This window comes from Ictidomys tridecemlineatus, chromosome 9 (assembly GCF_052094955.1).
Source record: "Ictidomys tridecemlineatus isolate mIctTri1 chromosome 9, mIctTri1.hap1, whole genome shotgun sequence".
Lineage (NCBI taxonomy): Eukaryota > Metazoa > Chordata > Mammalia > Rodentia > Sciuridae > Ictidomys > Ictidomys tridecemlineatus.
The window spans coordinates 36,814,325-36,832,424 of NC_135485.1; the positions used below are offsets into that span (position 1 = coordinate 36,814,325).

At 34.1% G+C, this 18,100-nt stretch overlaps 1 protein-coding gene across 4 annotated transcripts in view; it reads right to left on the reverse strand.

Annotated features, from left to right (window-relative positions):
• The window catches only part of Cnga1 (cyclic nucleotide gated channel subunit alpha 1), a 74,117-nt gene that overhangs the window by 22,594 nt on the left and 33,423 nt on the right, over nucleotides 1–18,100 (reverse strand). The window contains exons 1-2 of one of the 4 annotated variants that reach the window (XM_078021261.1): nucleotides 15,981–16,232; nucleotides 9,220–9,370 (exon numbers count right to left, since the gene is read on the reverse strand). The exons of 1 other annotated variant lie outside the window; for it this stretch is intronic. The gene's annotated coding sequence lies outside the window, so the exon portion shown is untranslated. Of the gene's footprint in view, nucleotides 1–9,219; nucleotides 9,371–15,980; nucleotides 16,233–18,100 lie in introns of those variants that run through there. 2 more of the 4 variants (XM_005320043.4, XM_078021263.1) reach the window with 2 other exon arrangements.

Here is an 18,100-nt window from a genome sequence, read left to right on the forward strand (position 1 = left end):
AAGATTGTAACAGAGAAAAAAGAAAGATACTAAAACAAAAATTTAAAAATAAGTTACATAATATTTCTTAAGACTTTAACCTATCAATAATTACTTCAAATGTAAATGAATTAAATTTTCCAATTAAAAGACATCACATCAAGTAAATTAAAAAATAAAACAAGACCCAACCATATGCTGCTTACAAGAAAATCGCTTTACCTATAAGGACACATAGACTGGAAGTGAAGGATAGAATGAGATATTCCATGCAAATGAAATCTAAAAGGAAGCAGGGATAGCCATCCTCACATAAGGTAAAATAGACAAATATAAGCAAAAATAGACAAAGGGATTACATAAAATCGAAAAAGCTTCTGCATAGGAAAGGAAACCATCCAAAGAGGGAAGAACTCACCTACAAAATGGGAGAAATATTTGCAAACTATATATTTGATAAGGGGTTGATATCCAGAATACACAAGGAACTACAAAAACACAATAGCAAAATATAATAGTAATAATAGTAGTAGTAGTAGCAGTAGTAGTAGTAGTAGTGATAATCCAGTTCAAAATGGGCAACTAAAAAAATGTAGCTGGGCATGGTGGTGCACCCCTGTATTCCCAGCAACTTAGGAGGCTAAGGCAGGAGGATCCCAGGTTTGAAATCAGCCTCAGCAACTTATCAAGACCCTAAGCAACTTGGTGAGACCCTCTCTCAAAATGGAAAGTTTTTAAAAAGAGTTGGGGATGTGGCTCAATGGTAAAGTGCCCCTGAATTCAATCCCCAGTACCAAATAAATAAAAACAATAGATCTAAATAGATGTATTTCAAAAGATATACAAATGGCCAACAGGTACATGAAAAAAATGCTCAATACCACAAATTATCATCAGGGAAATACAAATCAAAACTACACAGAGATATGCCCTCAATCCAATAAGAATGGATATTTTCAAAAAAACTAAATATAACACACATGCTGGCAAGAATGTAGAAAAAGGGAACCCCTGAACACTACTGGTGGGAGTGTAATGGCACAGCCACTGTGAAAAATACTATGGAATTTTCCCCTCAAAATTAAAAAAGAACTACCAGCAATACCATTCCTGGGTATATGTCCAAAGGAAATAAAATCACTATGGGAGAGACCTCTCTATTCCCATGTTCATTGAAGTACCATTCACAATAGCCAAGAAATAAAAGCAACCTGAGTGTCCATCAACTTAAGAATGGATAAAGAAAATATGAATATACACAAGGGCATACCACTCACTGTCCAGGCACATACACACACAAAAAAAAAAAAATCTGTCATTTCATTCTAACATGAATGGAACTGGAAATCATTGCTGTATTAAGGGAAATAGGCAGGTACAGAAAGGCAAGTACCACATGATCTCATGCATATGTGGAATATAGAAAAGTTGATCTCATGAAAGTTAAGAGTATAATGGTGGTTACCAGAGGTCAGGGAGAGTGGTAGCAGAAGAGCCATGTGGAGAACACTGATCAGTAGTACAACTTACAGTTGGATAAGCACATTCTGGTGAGTTCTTGCACATTTTGGATAACAACACTGCACATTTCAAAAATCCAGAAGGAAGGATTTGGAAAGTTTTCACCATAAGCAAATGATACATATTTTAGTAGATAAATGTGTTTAAAATGACTCGCTCATTACACAATTTATCTGTGTATTAAAACATTACATGGGCCAGGTGTGGTGGTGCATACCTATAATCCCATCAGCTCAGGAGGCTGAGGCAGGAGGATTGCAAGCTCAAAGCCAGTCTCAGCAAAAGCAAGGTACTAAGCAACTCAGTGAGACTCTGCCTCTAAATAAAATACAAAATATGGCTGGGGATATGGATCAGTGGTTGAGTACTCCTGAGTTCAATCAATCCCCAGTACCCCAAAAAAATAAACCAAAAAAGCAAAAAAAAAAAATTACATGGTACCTCATTGAGATGTATAATTATTATGCTTTTGTGTATCAGTTAATTTTTTTAATTTTTAAATTTTTTCTTTGTAGTTGTACATGACAGTAGAATGTATTTTGACATATCATACATATGTGGCATACCAGTTATTGTTTTTAAAAAATTAAATAGCCAATGGACACATGAAAATGTGCTTAATATTACAAGTCATCATTTTCATTTATAACCATAATTAAATACCATTTCACGTCAAGTACAATGGCTAAAATTTAAGACTGACAACACCAAATGATATAACACTGATGGGGGAGAAGTTGATACAATCTCTTCGGCAAAACGTTTGACTGTTGCCTACAAAAATAAACACACACCTTCTCTGCAAGACTCTACAACATTCCAGCTCTAGAAGTCTGAAACATTTGATGGGTTATTACAGAAAAAAAGTCCCAAGCAACTATTACAACTTATAATAAAATAAGTTAGGTTTAACTTTGAAAAACAATTGGTAAAATTCATTATATTAATAAAAGATACAGAGAAACAGCATATGCTCATTTCAGCAGATATAGAAAATGAATTTGACAATATTCAACACTGCTTAAAATAGAAAGGCTTAGCAAAACCAAGAATAGAAGGGAACTTCCCCAATCTGATAAAGAGCATGTGCCAAAAACCATACAATTAACATTATGTTTTAATGATGAAAGACAGAACATTTTTCCCCTAAGATTAAAAAAACTAATTAAAACAAATTTAAAAATTAAAAAAATAATAAATCAAGGCTATTCTAGAAATGTTCAACATTGTACTCTATGTCCTAACCCTTGCAATAAGGCCAAAAGGAGAAATAAAAGGCATTCTAATTGGAAAGAAAGAAGCTAAACTATCTTTATTTGCAGAGGACATAATAGCATACAAAGACAACCCTAAAGAATCTACAAAACATATTAGAACAAATAAGTGAAATCAGCAAGATCATAGGATTTAAGGGCTGGGGTTGTAACTCAGTGATAGAGCTCTTGCCTAGCATGTGTGAGGCACTGAGTTCAATCCTCACTGACACATTAAAATTAATAAATTAGACAAAGTTTTAAAACAGTCATTGTCAAAATGAATTTTATTTCTAGACACCAGCAAAGAGCAATTGGAATATAAAATGAAAATGAAACTCCAACAACGAACCACCATCTGTGCTCAATTAATTAATAAATTGCAAAGATTACCAGAGCAGGTAGGAGTGGGCAATGGATCTCAGAACAAAGAGAAAATGGGAGGCATGGGATCTTGTGGGAATTTGAGATAAAGCTTCCTGAAAAGACAAGACTACAGCAATCTTGGGCAGAGTAAACAGTTATCTGAGCACATTATGATGTAGAACAGGATTTCAGGCAGAAGTAGAGGAGGATAAAAAGAAACTCACATGAAAGAACAAGGTGCTTCCAGCAACTGCTGCAGGTCAGATGGTGAAGAGTAGTTTATGAGAATAAATGGCAAAGAGAGGGGTGGGAGGGAGAAGGTACAGGTCACTGAGTTGTTGAATGTTCTATTATCCAAAAGAAGATGAAGACTGGAGGGCTGGAGGATTCTAAGTGTGACACTGACGTTTTCCAATGCTGTGAGAACCTGGAGACGGTAGCACAGGTATGTGACAGCTACCACTGGCAAGAGAGAGCCAGGGCAATAATTTGTAGGATCTCGTGGTATCGGTGGGATGCCAGTGATGTGACAGTGCACCACGGTGCTGTGACGCTGGGTTTTCTCTCACAGAGCTCAGTGGTTCACGTAAAAAGAACCAAAAATGTGGGTCTCTGATATAAGCCAAGATTGCACAATAATCTTGAGATTAAGGTGTAGAAGAACAAGGGAACAAAGGAGATTAGGAGGTTGTAAAACAATCATTTGTTCTAGGCTGCAGGGAAGAGAACAGATTAGCAAATTAAGTCAAGGAGACAAATATCTCAATAAGGTTGAAGAACCAGTCTAGTAGGAAAAAAAAAAAAAAAGAGCTGGAAGCAGAAAGCAGAGGAGCCTGTGGTCAGGAATGAGATGCAATAGTAGAGGTTATGATGGCGAAGGTGAAGCATCTCTGAGTCAGGTGCTCAGGTGACCAGAGTGGAAAGGAAGAGAAGGTCACCAGAGTCGAAGAAGGAACAAACCTGTGATTCAAGGGACTCAGATGTCCCAGATGTGTCAGATTTCACAGCCATGGAGTTTTCCAAGAATGACAGTGAGACCCAGGAGGAAGAGGAAGTCAGAGGAGCATGCACCAAATAATTTGATAAATGTGGAGATAGAAGCAAGCATCTCGATGGACACCCATGACAAGGAGTAGAAGAGAAACCTCAGTGGGAAAAGATAAAGGTATAGTGAAGGATTTAGAGGTGGCAGTTGGAAGGCAGGAAAAATAAATCAGCCTCCCTAAGAGGATAAAGTGCTTCCCATAAGCATCATCAGAATCTTCCCAAACTCTGAGCTATTCTTCAGACTTAAAGTGAAGCATTTTTGATTGCCTCAGAGAAGGCCTCTGGGAACTGTTAGTGACAGGCAATTGAGAAAGGCCCTCTGGAATCTGCCTTCCGCCTCTACATTCACAGACCACAGGGACACGGAAAAGAGGGAAAGAACTGTTCATCAAATGCCTTAGAAGTTGAGTGTTACGTTAGGTACACGTTAGCACATTTAATCTGAGACATGGGCCTCACAGTTTTGAAGCTCAGAGAAGTAAAGCGATTTGCTCGTGATCATCTGATTTTATTGTAGAGCTGGTGTGCAGAAACAAACTGAAAAGTCCAAACCCTTTCCATGCAATGCAGAAAAGCATGGTAGAGGAACACTCACCAGCTGCCCCAGGGCTGCTTGCTAATCCCTGCTTCTTTCCTGTCAGTGTGGCAGCCTCCATGAAGGCAGAGGCCAGGCCTTTTGGACTCAGTCAAGTGCTTAAAATGCAGGGACATGTTTTTAACCTGCATGTCTTAGAACATCAGCTAAGCATTAAAGGGATGGTCTTGAGAGGTTTTACCTTCTAATTTTCCTTTTAGGATTCCCAAGCCACAATTAAATAAAAACACTCTTTTAAAAAGTAGGTTTGGTAAGTAAATGCAGACTTTAAGGATAAGTCTAAGCTCCTTCTTACTGGATGGCTGCTCCTAAATCCCAACTGTACAGAAATTCTGGATCTCTTACTGTCTTTAGGGAAAATACCAGAAAAGGTTTTTCATGGAATTTCACTAGATTGGGCTCTTTAAGGGAAGGAATAGATCTTGTTGAGTTTTTATTTTGTTCATCCTCTTAGCATTTAGCACAGTGCTTAGCACCTAGCAAGTACCCCCATGAATTTTGTGAAAAGGAAGGAAGGAAAGAATGGAGGGAGGGAGCAAAAGAGAGTGAGGGGGGAGAAGTAGGGGTGAAAGTGATGAGAGAGTGAACCCCAAACTGCTTTGTTACCTCCCCAACTCTTTATTGAAGCCTCCTTCCCCATCTCTTCTGTTTATCACTTTCTCCCAACTCATAAGATCCTGCTGTAGCAGGTCAGGACTATGAGGACATTCAGTTCTAATGATTCTGTGGCCATTAGAGAGGTGCATGGACTTGGCCTTCACTTTTTTCTTTGATCAGTAGTAAGTTCAGGACCCCCAGATTATAATCAGTTCCTAAGCACTGGAGCTTTCTCTGTTCCAACATTTTTTTCCGTGCTCTTCTATGTGTAGTAGTGGCACCATATACTATATAGAAATTAGTGGTCTACACAGTTCATGTTCAGCATCCTGCTCTGCGGAGGAACAGGAGGCTCCTGTTTTTACCCAGCTTTCTCAGAGTTCAACCTTCACCTTTATGCAGGTACCTCCTAATTCCACATATTCGGCCTTCGACGCTGTCCTTAGCTCCTCCACCACATTTCACTCATCCATTCATTCCAAATATTGTGCATACTTCCTATTATTCAACATCTTTAACTTCATTTCTTAAGCATCTGTATAAGAGTCCTGTGTCCAATATGACCAAAGTGACTTTCACTTCTTTTCTCATCAAACCAGCTGTTTTTCTGACTTTCCATCTCTGTTCACAGAATCTCTGTTTTCACTTAGAGGTAGTTATTTTTGACTCTCCTGATCATCCATCCTCCATGTCAAGTCATGGGTTCTCCTCTTGCAATCGCCTTGCTTTTATTCCCATCTTTTCATTTGAATTTCCACTAAATTTATTAGGTGCTTGTTATTGCTCGTCTTTGACTAAGCCTTTTAACTGGTCTATTCAACTCCAGTCTCATTCTTTCCAACTCATCAGGAAAATCACTCCCAAACTAACCTTCTTAAGGAGCATCTATTATCATTTTCCTGTTCTAGAATAGTCAAGATATCACCATTGCCTAGTGAATTAGCATCCTTTTTTTTGCAACAGAGATCCAACTCTCCTTCCTCTTTCCCTCTTCCATTCTTCCTGAACTTTTAAAAATATTTTTTTGTTTTACCAAAAATATGTCCCATAGGATGAAATGCTATGCAGTCATTAAAAATAATAGAGTATATATATATATATATATATATATATATGAACAGGTATTAAATATATCTCAGAAATATAGTATGCTATCATTTGTAAGTGGAAAGATCACATATTTGCGTGTGTGTGTGTGTGTGTGTGTGTGTGAGAGAGAGAGAGAGAGAGAGAGAGAGAGAGGGAAGGGAATGGAAAAGGAGAGGGAGAGGAATAGAGACTACACACACTCGTGTGTGTGTGTGTGTGTGTAAAGAGACAGAAAATCATTTCTGAAAATATGCAACCATCAGTGGTAATAGTGATTTTCTATCTCGGAGGGAGATGAAGCATAGGATTGGAAAACAGGAGTAGATGGGGGAATATTTTTCACTGTGTATCTTTTGTAGATTTTGAGTTTTACATTTTGAATTACTTAATGGACATGTATAATACCCCTCATTTCAAAATGCAAAATGCAAAACAGTTTAAAATTATATCATCCATATTTCTACCACCAGGAATTAATAACAATTGACTTTTGTCAAATTGGCAGTCTTTGGAGATGTGAAAAAATAAAACTTTATGACGAAAGTTAAAGCCTTTAACAAACAGTAACTCCTCAGGTCTGTCCTTGTCTTCCCTTTCTCTAGCTCCTTAGAAACAGCCTTGACTCTAAGTCTGTTGTGCATCCTTCTAGGTCATTCCTCATCCTTTTACCTACCTACATAAGCATCCATAACCAACATATAGTTTGCAGTACATATTTTAAAGTTTACAAAGCAGTATCTTGCTCTCTGCATACTTCTCAGAAGAATGTTTTGAAAACTATGTACGTTAATAGGTATTGAGCTATCTCATTTTATAATATTGTTTGTTAATATTGTAGCCGGTAAGTACTCCATAATTTTTCTATTTCATTTCCCTTTCTATTAAAGAAAAATGGGTTGGGGGTTGGGAGTTTTTTTCCTTTGTTTGTTTGGTTTTTTGCTGTTACACTTCCCCGCACACACTGATAGACTCTTAAAATTGTCAGTTTTAAAGGTTACTTCAATCCAAAGAGTGAAAACATTTTTGCACTATGATTTTGATTTACATTAATCAATAAAGCTAGATAAACTCTTATATTTATTACTCATTTGGATTTCTTTTTTTAATATTTATTTTTTAGTCATAGGTGGATACAATATATTTATTTTTTTTTGTGGTGCTGAGGATTAAACCCAGTGCTTCACACATGCTAAGTGATCGGTCTGCCTCTGAACCATGACCCCAGCCCCTTGTATTTCTTTTGTGAATTACATATTTAGATTCTTGGTTCATTTTTTTTCAGATGAATTATTTTATTCATTTAACATTTAATGCAAATTTAATAAACACTTGCTAGATATCAGGCATTATTATTATCCCACAAGAAACTAAATACCACTAGTCTTCTGACTACTAATTGTACTTTCATTTTACATTTCTGAAGTAAGCATAAAATTGTGCCAACTATTTATGTCATTTATGTACTTTACTAACTTGTAAATACCTTAAATCATATAGCAATATACTCTTACTCACCAGTTTATAGCTTGTACAGCGATTTAACTCATATAACCTCATTTGATATCTAATCATCATCACAACTATGTAGTAATTCATATATATGTACATATTCATATATATGTATATGAATATATATGAAAATATGTATATAAAGTAAAATTTGTGTAAAATCACCCAAACAGTGAATACTTCTGTATAAAATTGAAAACTAAATTGAGGATCCAGTTTGTAAGGTTGGCATAGCACAAAGATTCTAAAGAATCACTTTTAAACAAAGATAGTTATATTATGCATCTCAGAACATTCATAACATCTAAATATTTGAAGATGACCAAAGATGTACTAAGATGATTAAATATATGCAAAGTGTCCTGTATATTTGGGGTTTCTAGAATAGAATTCTGTGCAAATGTCCCTAAAGATTATTATAAACAATATATTTATTATTTATATATTATTTTATGTTGAATTTTAAAAATTCAATATGCATATTTTTTAAAAAACACTGTTCTCTTCTCCATTAGTTCATTTTTTATAAAGAAGATATTCCACTCATCAGTACAACCAATAAAATTCAAATGTCATTTGAACAAAAAAAGTACAGAACACTAGGCACTAAATTATAAACAGTAGTAACTTCTGGAGAGAATAGAATAATACACCTCTGTATTGTTTGAATTTTATATAATGAGCACATATTCATTTTATAATAAAAGGATACACTTCAATATTTTTTCTTTAAAGAATATTATTTAACAATGTGAAAAATGTTCACAATATATTGTTAAGCAGAAAAAGCATTTTGCTAAGCAATATTTATATTGTCATAGCATTCTACTTAAAAATTGTGTATATGTACACAGAAAGGATGATTGATGATTTTGCTTTTATCATAGCATTCATCTGTATTTTCTCCTACTTATTTTTTAATGAGGAAATGTATATTTTTTAAGCAGGATTCTGTTTAACAGGAGAGATCATTTGTGTCAGCAACTTTGCTCTAAAATATTTTCCATTGGTGGAAAGATACATGTTGGTGACATGGTACAGAATGTCAGACAGGAGGATTAAGTTCTGGAGATCTATTGTAGAACATGGTAAAATTTGATTAATCAGTCAATCCCATATTTCAGTTTTTGCCCAATCCCAGTATTTAAAGGTAGAGCTAAGTTTGTTTCTTCATATTTAATAATGCTCAAGAAATTGTGTAACACTCTGGAACAGGCTTTGCCTGCTCTGCAACAGAGAAGGCAACTGAAAAACAGCAATCACCTGCTCAGCAAGGTCCTAATTTCTAGCTCCCAGCACTTCAGCCAATTGCTGTGAAACCTTGGCAGAAAGCTTTCTGAGCTTCAGTTTCCTCTTCTGTAAAGCAGAAATGATCATATCTTCCTGGTCAGCTGTAAAGAGTCTCTGTGGAGAGCTAATGAGATATATATATAAAGATTTATTGAAAGCCATGAAGAGTTATACAAATGTTAGTACATACTATTATTATAGAATCTCCAAAATCAGAAGAGAGAGAGAGAGAGAGAGAGAGAGAGAGAGAGAGAGAGAGAGAGAGAGAGAGAGAGAGAGAGAGAGAGAGAGAGAGAGAGAGAGAGAGAGGAGAGAGAAAATCATCAACTTTTACAGAGTCAAGACAGCTAACATGATTAAAATAATCTTTCTTTAACTCCTCCCATTGAACCACCACTTTGAGAAGTCAAAATTGACAAAGCAACTATTAAGAAAATAATGATTAGCTCCACAGGATCTGAAGCCAGCTGTAATTCTCATGAAAAACAAAAACAGAGCTGACACCACACGGTTGTGATGTACGCCCACACAAACACAGGGACCTGTCAAGCTTTTGAGTCAATTGTTCTCAGTGTAGGAAGAAATCCAAATTTTTCTTCACTTCCACCAAGGAGATCATTATTATCATGATCATTATTGTCTTAACTATCTAAGGAAAATTTATAAAGTATTCATCATACAATGAAAATCCTAATCAATCAAAAACAAATAAACAAAGCCATTAAGTAAGCTAATCTGTCTTCCAATATGCCTTTTATTAGCCAGAACATTTTAAAAGAAGTCAAAGTGACATAGAAGATTGTTTTAAATGTCAGCACAATAGGAGAAAAATTTCTGTTTTGCTCACTACTATAATCCAGTGTCTAGAATTATGAATATGTAAATTTGTTAAATAAATATAAAGAATTGTTTATAATATAATTAGTATTATTATATTAATTTTATATATTTCTGTATAGTCTAGTGTTAGTCAGCTTTAATTACTATAACCTAAACCTATGACAATCAACTTATAAAGAAAAAAGGTTTATTTTAGCTCATAGTTTCAGGTCAAGATCAGGTGGACCCATTCCTTTTTGGCCTCTGGTAGTGCCAGATGGCAAAGGCAAAAAGTGTTTGGTGAAGCAAAACTACTCACTTCATTGCCAGAAATCAAAAGAGTATGAATTAGGGGCCAGGGTGCAACAACCCACTCCATAGGCACAGACCCCTGACCTAACATCCCCCTACTGAGCCCAATTCTTCAAGGTTCTACTACCTCCCCAAAATACCAGCCTGGAAATCAAGCCTTTAACACATGGGCCTTTGGGGACATTCAAGATCCAAACTATAGCATATATATAAATTATGGCCCTGGGGCATCACAAGATACTTCATCATCAAAGAAATTTTTCTCTAAAATTAATATGTTAGTATGTCACTTGATAAGAGTAATAGCAAAGACTTTGCACAATGTTAGGGGGCTTAATGTGTCATACTTCTTACTTCTTCACCTCTGTTGGGTCAAGAAGTATTCTGAATTCTGAATTTGATCATAAAAATGGTAAATTAAATTGAGCATGGTGGCACATGCCTGTAATTCCACCTACTCAGGAGGCAGAGGCAAGAGAACCGCAAGTTCAAGATCAGCCAGGACTACTTAGTAAGACCCTGTCTCAAAATAAAGAATAAAAAGGGTTAGGGATGTAGCTCAGTGGTAGAGTTCTTACCTAGCATGTGCAAGGCCCTGGTTCAATCCCCAGTAATGGAAAAAAAAAAAGAATAAATTCAGATTAACCAAAAATTTCCTTTTCTTGTATATAAGGGTACCTCACTCTAATATCTATTCCACCATGAAATTGTTCCAGATATTCATGATGATGACAGGTGTTTTGAAAGTGTAGCTCAAGGATTCATCTTTCATAAAATCTTTTATGATTTCACCATCCATTGTCTATAGTGCCTGAATTTTAATTTATTCCTTTGGCCCTACTATGGTTTAAATGTCTCCTGCAAAACTCATGTTAAAATTTAATTTCCATTGTTACAGTATTAAGTGGTGGGACTTTTAAGAGGTGATTTATCCATGATGGCTTATTAATGAATTGATGCCAATATCAAAGGAGTGTTAGTTTTTGCAGGATATGATTCCTGATTTTAAAAAAAAAATGAGTTCAGCTCACTTTTTTACTCTCTATCTCCAACCTGCTCACTCACCTTCTGCCATGTTATGATATAGCTTGTAGGACCTCATCAGATACTAACACTGTGCTTTTGAATTTTCCAGCCTCCAGAATCATGAATCAAATAAACTTCTATTGTTTACAAATTATCCAGTCTGTGGTATTGCATTATAGCATCAGAAAATAGCCTAAGACAAGCTATAAGCATTTACTGACTGGTAAATGCTTGCATCTATGTTTAAAGGCATACATTCCATTTCCCCAACGTTCTGCAAACTTCTTCAGAGCAGGGGACTTATTTTGTTTCTCTTCTTTTATTACTGTCACACTTTTGGATGGTGATTCAAAAGGCAAGTAAATATCTAAAAGGCAAACACTTAGAAGCCAGCATGTGAGGTTTCCTGGACACTAATTCCACAGAGATTTTGTAGGTCACAGTGAGTCCAACATGTAGGATAACTTTTTCCTGTTTCTCATAAGTTTATAACTTATCCTCAAAGGAGCACATTTAAAATAGCGTATTTTTTACTGTGAATAATTTGTACACAATACCTAATCCAACCTGTACCTAATTAACATTTTTGCTTCTCCACATTTGTTGAGCATTTGCAATCACAACAACACCATGCAGGTTGCTGAGGTATAAAGAAGAAAAAGAAATAGATAGAATGAGACAGACTTTCAGCCCTAGAAAAGCCAATAAAAGAAAACTGTAAGCAATAAAAAAGTCCAATATAATAATGTGTGTGCAGAGGCCAATCCTGTTAGCCTTGGGAGAATCACAAAGAGCTTCCCAAAGGAGATTTGTAACTGGATCTTGAAGAATGAGTACAAGTTTGCTGGACAGTGGGGAAAATGAAGTTTCCTGGCAGAGGAAATATCATGGAACAAAAGGTGAAGAATGAAAAAAAGAATAGCTATTTCTAATGGCTGCTTTGATGAGCTAAATTGTATCCCCTCATAACTCATATATTGAAGCCCCAAACTCTACTACCTCACAGTGTATCTGTATTTGGAGATTAAAGAGGAGATTACACTAAAATGAGGTCATGGGATGTGCCTAATCCAATCTGATTGGTGTCTTTTAAAATTTATTTTGGTTTTGGTACCAGAGATTGAACCCAGGGTGCTTGATCACTAGCCACAACCCCCTTTTTTCATTTTTTTACTTTGATACAGGCTTTCACTAAGTTCATTAGGGCCTTGCTAAATTGCTGAGGCTGGCCTCAAACTTTCAATCCTCCACTGGGATAACAGGCACACGCCACCATCCCCAGCATGATGGGTGCCTTTAAAAGAAGAAATTCAGACATGCAAAGAGACAGGAGGGCATGCAGAGGAATGACTATGTGAAGACAGAGCAGAAAGATGGCCTTCTGAAGGTCAAGAGAGAGGCCTTAGAAGAAACTAAAACTGTTGACCCTTCAACCAAGGACTTCTGGCCTCCAGAACAGTGAGAAATAAATATCTGTGTGTAAACTACCTTATCATCCGTCGATGGTGCAGTATAGGCATATAACCTCCTTACATGCTCCCTTATGCTTTAAATTGTCTCCAGGTTACTTATAATCCTAATACATTGTTAATGTTAGGTAAATAGTTGTTGATGATAAGAAAGAAGTCTGTACATATTCAATACAGATAATTATTTTTTAATTCTTTTGTTCTGCAGCTGATTGGATGTGACTATCTTTTTATGACATTTCTAGTAGACCAACCCAGCTGGACTTGGGATGGACTGAGTGCTTCTGGTCCCTCCCCTGTACTCACTGAGGACAGAGAGCTTATCGTCAGTGCAGTGACCTTCATTTTATTATAATTCACTTATGTCAGTCTCTCTTCCACCAGACTTGAGACAGGCACCAGTGAGCTCCAGTTTTTCTGTCTTCAGTATCTTATACAGTGCTATACTCATAATAAGCAACAAAAAATTTCTGTTCATTCTTTTATTTATTTTATTGCACAAATATTACATGTGTGTCCAATTAAAAATATACATCTAGTCATCATCACTTTAATGACTGCATTTAAATGACTTTATTCCTATTTATTCTTATTATATTATAGAACAATATGTACATTTATTATTGACCTTTAGAATAATTTTATCAAGTTTCCAAGAAAACCCAAAATGTGCTTTAAAAGGAAATTTTATTAAATTTATGGGTTAATTTTGTGAAATCAACAACATATTAAATTTGTTATCATATTATAAGGTATATCTTCTCACTTTTTAATAGCTTTCAAAAATTTACTGTGTAATTTTCATTAAGTACACTATGCATATTTCTCATTAAATATACTCTATTCATTTAAATTTCTCATTTCTCAGTAAGATCTGTTATTCCGTTGTCTAGTTACTGCTGGCCTATAGGAAAGCTATTAATTTATAAATTGATTTTGTAGCATATCATCTTACTGACTTTCTTATCAGTTATAATTTTTTTAATTGATTCAATTGAGTTTTCTAAGTAGACAATCATCCATAGGTAAAGATAATTTTATCTTTTCAAGATATACATATATCTTATAGAACAATGTTAAATAATAAATAATATAATGGCACTTTTTGTCTTCTTTTAGCATCTAGAATTCCTTCTATTTTTACCCATTTCTTTCAGATAAATTTTCCTATTGTGTTAAGGAAGTTTTATTTTAATTTCTCATTTTATCAAGAATAGATGCTAAGTTTTATTAATTATTTTTCATCAACTTCATATGAATTGTTTAAGCTCAAGTTGATTTGTACTTTGATATTTGGGAATTGTTAGTTGTAACTGACAGCATTCATTCCGACGTAGAGAACCTACATTAGTATAGTTCAAAATCTTGGCACAATGGTTGTCTGCTGATTGGAAGGCACATTTATTTCTCCTTTCAGGAGATTGGAAAGGAGAGGGAAGGATTGGCTGGGAAAATCTGGTTAAGACCACACCCACAACTTAAACTACAGCAGCCCAGTCACACATTATCACCCAATGCCATGGCTGTAATATTCAGATTGGCTCCCTTGTCATGTTGATGGGGATGCAGTAGGGAACAAAGGAGTTTCTGTCAGAAAAATGTCTGGCATTGGAGTAGGTATTAAATAAATACTTGTTGAATAAATTATTAAGAAAAAAATATTTAGGATATAGTGACTTTTTTGGCAGATCTTACACATTTTTAAAAAATGTTTTCTATTTTATTTTTTAGTCAATTTCTCTTTTGATTTTTAATTAAATTTAGCCATTTGTTTTTCTATAAAATAATCTATTTTATCCAGACTTTTCACTTTTGGCACGTGTTAACTCCATAGCTTAAAAAAATTACCTCCTTGAAAAAGAGAAAAATCCACAACAGTTGTTTTCTCATTATCTTCAATGAAAGAGTTGTTGAGGTTTCTTTTCCTTTTTAAAAAATCATTTCTAAGAAATACTCTCTTTAATTTACATTTCCTCATTCATTTCTAACTTTAACCATGACCATAGAAGTTAACTTGTGTGCACTTTTTGAGATCATTTTTATGATTGATATTTGTAAATTTTTCTGGAGTGAAGGGAAAAGGGTGTCCCCCCCCCATGGGATATAAGGTACAGTAGCTAAGGATTAGGCCTTTCAATTACATTTACAACCATTTGCTTCATACCCTACTCTTTTTTATCTCCTGGTTTGATCAAACCAGAGTGAGTGATGCTGGTGGATGTTGGCTGAGAGAAAGAACCAAAGTAGTAGAACAAATTGATTATGGTATCTATAAACCAAAAGGACAAAATATAAAAAGCCAATCATAAGATGAATCTGTATTAATAGGAACATTTTAAAATTTTAATTTAACAGTGTCTAATTTTCTAAATAATGAAATCACTAATATTTGAAAACATATAAACATCACACAATAAAAATAACAGTTTTTTAATTTATAAAAATAAAACATAAACAGTAGGTAATAGTAGCTATTTGAAGTCTAATTAAAATACAAATGTCTATCCAGAAGAGTTAAGAAGGCAAAGTGGTAGAAATTCTAGTCCTGTCATAATACTTTGTTGTCTTGGGTGAGCCATTTCATCTCTTCAGGTCACTTATTCATTTTTTAAAGCAGGCTATGTAGATTGTTATAAAAATGCTTTAAAGTACGTAAAACTTGAGTTTCCAATGAGTTGGAGCTCATATTTTAGAAGTTAATTCTTTATTACCATTTATGTGAATTTGATGTTTTTCTATCTTAAATTATTTTGAGGAAAATGAAAAAAAACATTTATTTCCTTTGAGGAAAGATACATCTGCCAAATTTATTACTTTTGACCTATAAAAATGAAATTTAAATTTGCCAAACTCAGGTAGTGTTACTCTGTGGTCACATTTGGTTTAGCAAAATCATACTGCAAGGCTTTTATTCATTGTTATTTTTAACTAAATTGTAATTTAATATTTGCTTATCTGTCAAAAATGCAGAGAATCAATAAAGATGCAATTGTCAGCTGTACCTGAAAAGCATCCAACATGGAAAACAAAGCAAAATCTGATACTTTAGTAAATTAAAACAGAGGTGTAAGCATATGTGAAAATATAACTGTACCAATGAGTTCTTACCTTTGGTTGTTTAAGTCTGGTACCTGTGTCCTTTCCAGTAGAAATCAGTGCTATATCCAAAACAGACAGGGATCTACTGGAAATCTTGACATTGTCAAAATCCAGGCCTAAATTTCTTTGAAATAGTAAACATGCTGATTTTTTTTCCTTTCCTTAAACAGGCACAAATGACTAAGTTTCTTATTCATTTCTAGAGGGGTGAAAAAAAAAATAGTTCCGTGGCATTGACTAAGGAGGATTTTCGTGACTTGTATTGGATTTGGGGATTTATATGTGGATGAAAATAACAGCAACCAAATCATCATTATCCTTTGTTGAACCTGAGTTCATTAATATGTATGAGAATTAGAGATAAAAGGGGGTTTCTCCAAGCCACAACTCTTAGCCACACCTCTTAGCAAATTCAAAAGTAAACCAAAGGTAATATTACCTAGTGAAATTTACTAAAATTAAAATGCCAAATTTTTCCCAGGCTTACAATTTTTTAAAAATTGTCTAGGTTTTTAAAAAATATGATTTAATTTTCAAGTTTAGTACTATCATATTTAAAACTATTAAAATACAAACTGGGGGTGCCTTTAGTTATTCATTGACCTTTTAATTGTGTATTTTGTAGAAGAACTGCATATTTTAAAATATCTGGATGAGAATTAAGTCTGAGCTTGTCTAAAAGAATAATTCATACTTCAATGTACAAAAACCATCACAAAATGTCATCTATGAGCTCAAAGTAAAAAATTTCCCTGAGAATTCTTCATGCAACATCTGGCATTCTATAATATTCACAAAGCTTTTGTTTATGACCAAAAATCAAAAGGGCATGAAATAAATGCTATCACCTTTTATCAAAATTGCTTTTATTTTGATCTATTAACTCCCCAAACACATCATTCTCCATTACTTTCAGTATTTGTCCTGCTGAATAACTAGCCACTGAACAATCAAGTGACATTTATTGCCTTAGTTAAATGGCTTCAGCTCCCAGTGGGATAGGAGGTTCTCAAAAGAGGAAATATCCCAAGATGCCTGGAAAAAAAATTTAGGAGGGTATTCCAGAATTTAAAAAATATTTTCTTCTTCTAATTATACCATAAAACATGCTATGTATAATTTTGTATTCAAAAATGAAAATAAAACTGAAACATTTTTATCACTTGAGACAATCAATATTAACATTTTGGTTGTATCCAACACTATATTTTTAAAATAAAATCACTTTGATTTTTATTTAATATTATAATAATTTTATATTAATTAATATCTATCTAAACTAACTTGTTAAAGATTACATTAATATTGTATCATTCCATTATCGCATAATTTATTTACTGATTTCCCTGTCATTGAACTTTTTTTTAAAGAGTTTAAAAATGAATGTTCTGATTTTTTAAAAACATCTTTATTTATTTATTTTTATGTGGTGCTGAGGATCGAACCCCGTGCCTCACACTCTACCACTGAGCTACAGCCCCAGCCCAATTTTTAAGATATGTATATTTTTAGTTGTTGATGGACTTTTATTTTATTTATTTATATGAAGTGCTGAAAATTGAACCCAGTGCCTCACACAGGCTCTACCACTGAGCCACAACCCCAACCCTTATTCTTAAGCCATTATGTCTATGGTTATTTAGTATTTTCTTAGAAATTAGATTTCTAGATTGAAGTATATTCTCATTTGTATGACTCTAAATTGGGAATATAATGTTAAAAGAATCTATATTCTTTTTTAGACTCCATAAAGTTAAATCACTATTGTTTGCATTTTATTAATTACTTTCAACTCACTGATCAACATTTTACCAAAGATAACATTTAAATTTTATTTTATTTGCAACTTTGTACTTAAGCATATACTCAGTAAACAGATTGTATGGGCATTTTTTATAAATCCCTTTCTGTTTTAACTTCCTTAAACTAATCAATGCAAAAACTCATGTCACAATTTAACTTTATGTTAAAATGTAATTGTGTCAGTCCTTTTATATTCCACTCCTTTCTAAGAAAAGCTATGTATAATCTACTTAGGAAAATAAGCCCTTTGCCTTCTTTGAATAACATGGCAATATCTTAAGCATACCTCTATGAAATTAATTGTAAACATTTTGAAAAGCACAAAA